This window comes from Arachis ipaensis, chromosome B3 (genome assembly GCF_059453495.1).
Source record: "Arachis ipaensis isolate K30076 ecotype BB chromosome B3, ASM5945349v1, whole genome shotgun sequence".
Taxonomy (NCBI): Eukaryota; Viridiplantae; Streptophyta; class Magnoliopsida; order Fabales; family Fabaceae; genus Arachis; species Arachis ipaensis.
In genome coordinates, this window is record NC_142438.1 from 103,472,838 (window position 1) to 103,480,372 (window position 7,535).

A 7,535-nucleotide genomic window follows, 5' to 3' on the forward strand; every position below is an offset into this window, starting at 1 on the left:
GAGGAAAGGGCTACCCATAAAGGTGGAGCCGCCCAAGTGTGGACTTTTGATTTGATTTCTGTATGAGAACCCCCTTATTGATTCACTTATTATTATCAACTATTACTTTCTAATTAAAATTACTTTAATGATAATGTTTGTATAGTCTCATGTTAATTATAGATGTATTGTTTAGTCACTGAGTTGTAAAACTCACCCCGTTTTTCTAAAAATATTTTTCAAGAACAAATATTTAACTGTGTGAGACTTTCTATTCAAGAGTAACGGTCTGCAATGAGTACCTATTCTTTGTCAATTCCTAGAAGTATATGCTCCATATGTCACAGGTAGGACCAACCATTCTTAGTTATTTTATTTTATTTATTTATTTTTTTGTTAAAAATATATAACTATTTATTTTAGAACTTGTAAAATATTTGTACTTGCTTATTGAACATATATTTGACTATGTTAGGCTTGCTATAGGATTATTTTCCTGAGCGCCAGTCATGACTCATTTTGGGTCGTGACACCAAAGCAACCCAACATTCATACCAACCACTCCTTCAACGATTTTATCAATTACACAATCAATATCAACACCTCTCATTCCAACTTTCTCAACCATTATACCATTTAATACTCACCTCATTCCAACTCTAAATTCAACATAATATCACATCCAAATTCCTCAACCACCAATCAATATCAACACCAACCACAAGATTCAAAACCCCAAAATAATCATCAACTTATATCATCACACATCATAATCATTATTCAACAACATCCAAAATCATCATAAAGACTCATAATTCTCCTCATTCACCAATAACGTTCCAATTGATCATCATTAATTACTCATCAACAATACCAACAACTCTCAACAACCATAACAAATCTCAACATTCATGATCAAATTTCTCAACATCAACAACCATCAACATATAATATCACTCCTCAACCATATCCACTCCATACACTATCATATCAATCACTAAATCACAATTCACATTCGATTAACATATACATTCAATTCAATCCTATCTTAAGGTCAACTAGCCTAAGTTTCCAGAAACATTACATATTACATAAAGAAAACTGAAACCATACCTTGGCCGATTTCCAATATGCGCGAACACCCAAAGCTTGATTCTAATAAGATCAACAAGTCTCAAGCACCAACACCACTTTTAAAACTCACCAACTATCAAGCTATATACATAACATACCAAAAATCAACACTATGGCTAACCAAAAATATCAAACCACAAGAGTTTGAAGAGACTTACCTTATCCAACAAGATTAGGGGTAAAATCCAACAATTACCCACTACTAGAGATCACCAAAACCCGCTACTAGAGATCATTAGTTGGCCTTATATACGTTGGGCCTTGGGCCCGGTCCAACCCGTTAGCGTTTTTGGTCCGTCTGGCCCACTTTGGGCCAAAACCTTTAAGATTAGTGCCCGATTTTCAATACTAAATTATTTTTTGTCCTTTCAAAATAATAAATAAAATTTTAAAATCTTATTTTTATCCAAAGACAGTACAGACTAGAGCCGGTACTGCCGGCCTAAGCGCTAGTACGCATTTTTACAAAAACTTTTCGAAAAATATACATTTTCCAACTCAGAAAAATTCACTGAAATCAAATTTCTCCTTTATATTTTCAAATTAAAACTTCTAAATTTTGAATCTATTCCGGGCACAAAAATTATTTTATTAAAACAGTTTTACGTGAAAAACTCTGGTTCTTACAAGTTCAATCGAGTTAGCCAAAAATCGTTCACCAGACCAATTCGGTTAGGCTCATAAACTGTCTGGCAAAAAACCGGATACAAAACTAGTTGAATTGGCGGTTAACTGGTGAACCGTCAGAACCGATCAATTTTTTGAAAGGTTTCCAATTCAATAAAAACCCTTCCAAACAAAGCCGTTTTGACTTAAAAAAAAGGAAACCCTAAATCCCTTTCATTACCCGTAACCTAATCCCACACTCCTCTCCTCTCCTCTCTAAAACTGAAGTAAAATTTTGAAATCAAAAGAAGAATCCTAGCCCCTCAATCGCACAGCCCGCAGCCACTGAAACGACGGTTTCGACCACCGTAACCCCCACAGCTCTGCAGCACCGTGTCGTTGTCATTGCAGAGCTCTCTCTCTTTCTGTGTTCGCCGGTGTCGCCGTCTCCTCTGTCATCGCTGTCACTCCCCTTCCTCCTCGCCGCTAGTAAGAACTATGACTTGGACTTTGATAATTCTGTGTTTGTACTTCGCAACCGTCTCATCGTCATCTCTTTTGTGTTTGCTGGTTTTACTCTTGTTATCTGTTAGTAATTGATTTGCTGATTAGCTGGATTTTCTGATTTTGTTAATAATTGGATTTTGTTAAATTTGTTTGATGAGTTAATTTTGTTCATGACTTTTTTTGTTGTATGTTACAGATAGAAAAATCACAAAGTGATCCCACAGCCACAAGACAATGCTGTTCAAGAATTTCAAACTGGTTTTCTCGAGGTAAATCTGATCCAACTTGGTAATATTTTACTGTGAAGTTTGACAAAAATAACAAGGCTAAATATACATGTATTTTCTATTTGAATACTTACAATGGATGAGGGAAATATAGAATGAAATATCACCTTGTAAAAATTTTTAGACAAATTAAAGTTTGTAACAAAGTGACCGAAGATGTTAAACTTTAATTCAAAAGGCTTTTGTAGGAAAACAAACATAATAAGGTAAAAAAAAAGAAATTTGCAAGTGATTGTTATGATATGGAAACACAAGCGCAAGAAGAGTGTGAATTGCCTAATCTTGTACAACTTCCAGCTCCTGCAATAATGGGAGACAAAGGAAAGAGAAGAGCTATTGCTGCTACTCCAATTGGAAGTTATTTTAAGGGAAGGACTACGCCAGGCTCTCAACCAACTTTGAAAAGTGTCTTAGCCAATAAACAAGTTGTGCACAAGGTTAAGTTGGGGCTTGCAAAATGGATCATTGATGCGCGTATTCCATTCAATGCAATTCAATCACCTTACTTTCAACCTGCTTTGGATGGTATTGCTGCAATTGGACCTGGTTTCAAGGGACCGTCATATGATGAAATGAGAGTTCATTTGTCGGCTGATCTTAAGAAAGAATGTCAGTTGCTTGTTGAAAGCTATAGGAGCTCATGGAAAAGCACCAGTTGTACACTGATGGCAGATGGTTAGACTGATCAAAGGTAATGTACGTTAATTAATTTTCTAGTTTATTGTCTTGCTCGTATGTCATTTGTTAAGTCTGTTAATGCTTCTGATATGATAAAGACTGCCGATACCTTGTTTAAATTGTTTACTAAGGTTATTGAGTAGGTTAGGTCTAGTAACATTGTGCATGTGGTTACTGATAATGCTACAAATTATGTATCTGCTGAAAAACTCGTTCATGAAAAGTATCCAAATATTTTTTGGTCTCCTTGTGCCACTCATTGCATCAATCTTATTTTGAAAGACATAGAAAGTATTCCTCACATAGTTGACCTTGCCTCTCGTGCTTCAAAAGTGACTTTGTTTGTTTACAATCATATGATTTTCTTATCTTGGCTTAGAAAAAGACAAAGTTGAAAAGAAATTATTCGACCGGGAGTTACATGTTTTGTCACCGTTTTCATTACTTTAAAAAAGTATATATGATCATAAGGAAGATTTGCAAGCATTGATGGTGGACAGATATTTCACTTCTCATAAATTAGCCAAGAGTGCCAATGGAAAGATGGTTAGCTCAATTATCTTGGATAGTAAATTTTGGCAAGATTGTGTTACTATTATAAAAATTATTGGTCCTCTTATTAAGTTGTTGAGAATTGTTAATGCTGATGAGAAACCTTCTCTGGGATATGTGTATAAAGGCATGCAAAGAGTCAAAAGTGCTATCAAGACAATGTTTAGAAATAGAAAAGCTGCATACACGCCTTATACAAGTATTTTGAAAATGCAATGGGATAAGCATTTGAAGCGTGATCTCCATGCAACAGCTTACTTTCTGAATCCAGTCTTCTTCTATAATGAGAGTTTTGTTGAGAAGGCAAATATCTTGATGTCTTTACTTAATTTACTTGATATTGACTCACTTTGCGATGACTCAGTTGCTGCAATGCAAGAGATACAATTGTATCGAGATCGAAAAGAAAGTTTTGGGAGGGAAAGTGCTTTGATAGCGACAAAGAGACTCGAACCTGGTAAGTTATTTTATTTCTATGCTAAATTTACTTTGAAGGTTTTTTAAATATTGAGTGATAACCGATATTTGACTTTTATATGATGTAGATGAACGGTGGAGGCTACACGGTGGGAGTGCTCCTAATTTGTAAAAAATGGAAATGCGTCTTCTTCATCAAACATCTTCCTTATCTAGATGTGAGAAGAACTGGAGCCTTTTTGAACAAATCCATTCAAAGAGGAAGAACTTATTAGAGCATCAAAGGCTAAGTGACATCGTTTATGTGACTTATAATCTACGCCTTCAATCTAAGTTGTATCGCAAGAAGAGAAATTATGATCCAATTGACATTCAAAATATTGACACGGTAGATTTTTTGGTAATGGCGGATGAAGATGATCCTGAGTTTACTGATGGAGACATTGAAAGCATTGAAAGTTTAATTTACACTAATAATGCTATGTCTTCATATCCTAAAGGTGAGTGAAATAGCAAAATTTGTTTCATTTACTAAAAATATATGTTGTTAAGTGTTAACTTTGGTTTCTTCTTAGTTTTTTATTCTATTTTATTAGATGGAGGATATGTGAAAGTTGATGTGGATATGTCTGATGTTGTGATTGATTCTTCAAATACAGCTTCTTTTGGTGGTACTTTTGAAGATGGTGGCTTGGGATTACCTGTTTATGATGGGGATATTGGAACATTTAATGATGATTATGATTTATGATGAGTTGTGTCTTTGATTAGTTCAAAATTTATTTGTTAATGTTTCTTTTGATAGTAAAACATTGTGTGTTTGTCACTATGTGAATTTTGATTTTTTTTAGTTATAAACTTTGATGTTTGAACCTTGAAGTTGTTTGTGAACTTCTAATATTAAATTATGGATAATTTATTATGTGAAATTGTGAAAATTTAAATTTTATCGAGTTAGAAATTATTGAATTTATATATTTAAAATTATATATAGGTGTTTTAATAATTTTATTTAATATTTAGTTATACCGATTAAACCCCTGTCGAATCAATAAACCATTGAAACATTGACCTTACCGGTTTATTGACCAGTTTGGTTCCGTAACCTTTATAAAAGAAACTCGTTTTCAACTACAGTGATCATCGCTCGTCTTGTGAATATTTTTGAAAATCGACAATTACTTATCAAAAATTCAAATTCGTATTTTAACTTTATAGAAAGCCAATCAAACATAATATCCAAAAAGTTTCACTACCTATCAAAGAACCATTATCACCACACTTATCACTAAGTCATCCAATCACGGCCTCGGCCCAAACATAACCAAATCACGGCCTCAGCCCAAACAAAATCAAATCACGGCCCTTGGCCTAACACAAAATCAAATCACGGCCTCGGACCTAAAACAAAATCAAATCACCACTCAAACCACCATATTCCAAACCAACTAGTCAAAATCACAAGTAATGAAGTTCAAACACAATCAAAAGCAATTACAGTAAGCATGACATTTAGCTGTTAAACAAAAATATTCACATAGGCAAACCAAATACAATATGCACATCCAAACAATGTCACATAGATGCATATGATGCATGCCTATCCTACTGGCCATGAGCTCACGTGTCGGTTTAACTGCCAGAACCCGACACATCCGATAGCTAACTCGGATATTATCTCTTTATTGCGCATCTCTAGAAGGCATATAATCAAGGGATTAGTGCCCTACCACCTTCTCCTGGAGGCAGACATTAGGGGCATAAATCGGGGGATGAGTGCCCTACCACCTTCTCCTAGTGAGGTCGTGCCATATAGATCGGGGGATTAGTGCCTTATCACCTTGCAACCAGAGAGAGAACCACAAGAGTAAGCAGGATTAACCACCGTCCTTACCCAGGATCTCGAGCAAGCGGGATTAACCACCGTTGTGCTCGGAATCGCGAACAAGCAGGATTAACCACCGTCCTTGTTTGGAGCAAAACTCAGCTCAATGTGCAAGCGGGATTCACCACCGTCCTTGCCACGTCCTTGCCAAGAGTAAACATCAGTCAGTATGCAAGCGGGATTAACCTCAACCCTTGCCAGCACAGTGAATCGGATCACAATCAGACTCAATTCATAGTCATAAACAAAACATGTGTCTTTATACACATCTTTATCCTGAGTCAAAATTATTCTTGGCCCATTTACTTTCAATAGCAATATCCATTTAATTCACCTCACGCCAAGGATATCTTTTTCTCAAATCATTTTCCTTTAAAACTAATACCACTTTTTGTAACATTTTCCAAAATCTCCAAAGCAACTTCACTTAAAATCAGTCTTTCTTTTATAAAACTCAATTCGCACTTAACCAAAATTTTCCAAGCTAACTTTAAAATCACTTTAAGTTTAAACATCTTTCAAAAGACTAAAAAAATTATTTATTCTTAAATCAAACACTTAATGAATTTAAATTGGAATTTATTAATTAAACTTCACGGTAAGATCTCTAAACTTTAAGGGAGTGATAACCAATCTCATTTTTAACCAAACTTACAAAAATTTCCCCAAAACAATTTTCATCTTCACTTTTAAGTTAAGGCATTTTCAAAAAGTCTTGAAATCCATTTCATTTTCACCAAATCAAGTTCAAATACTTTAACTCCTCTAAAACTTCTTAAAACAGAATGGTTCAGTCAAATTAACCAACTTCAACTTCTTTTCAATCTCAAAACTTTTTCTCAAAGACTCGAAAATCGTTTATTCTAAAATACTCACTTATATTACTTTATTGTTCATTAAAATCCTCAAAACACCACTCTTTAATTCATATCAATTCAATAAAACCCATTTCCATTCAATTAAATACCCAAATTATAATTCTTTTTATAATCAACCAAACCAAAGTAAGTTAAATCTCTAATTCACTTCTATTATGTTAGTTTTTTTTTTTTTTCTAAAACTCCTCAATAACATAATCCTTAAACCAAAATTAATCAAACAAAAACTCATTTCTTTAGTTCAAGATTTTCTCCCACAAGAGACTTAAAAATAATTTTATTTTACTAGTCAATCTCACTTATTTAAATTCAATTAAATACTTATAAAAATTTCGACAATACCTCCTCTAAAACTAGGAATTTACCACCCTTCAAAGGTTCTGTCCAAACCACATTTCTCAATCCTTCTCAACAGTTTCAAAATCAAATCATTTCTCAATATAAACGTACAAATTAGACTTTCAATACGAAAACTTTTCTCAATATGAATATGTATATAAACCAGATTTTCTAACATAAAACCATTTCTCAATATAATTATATAAATCGGATTTTCAATACAAAACTATTTTTTAGTATAAATATATAAATCGAATTTCCAAAATAAAACCA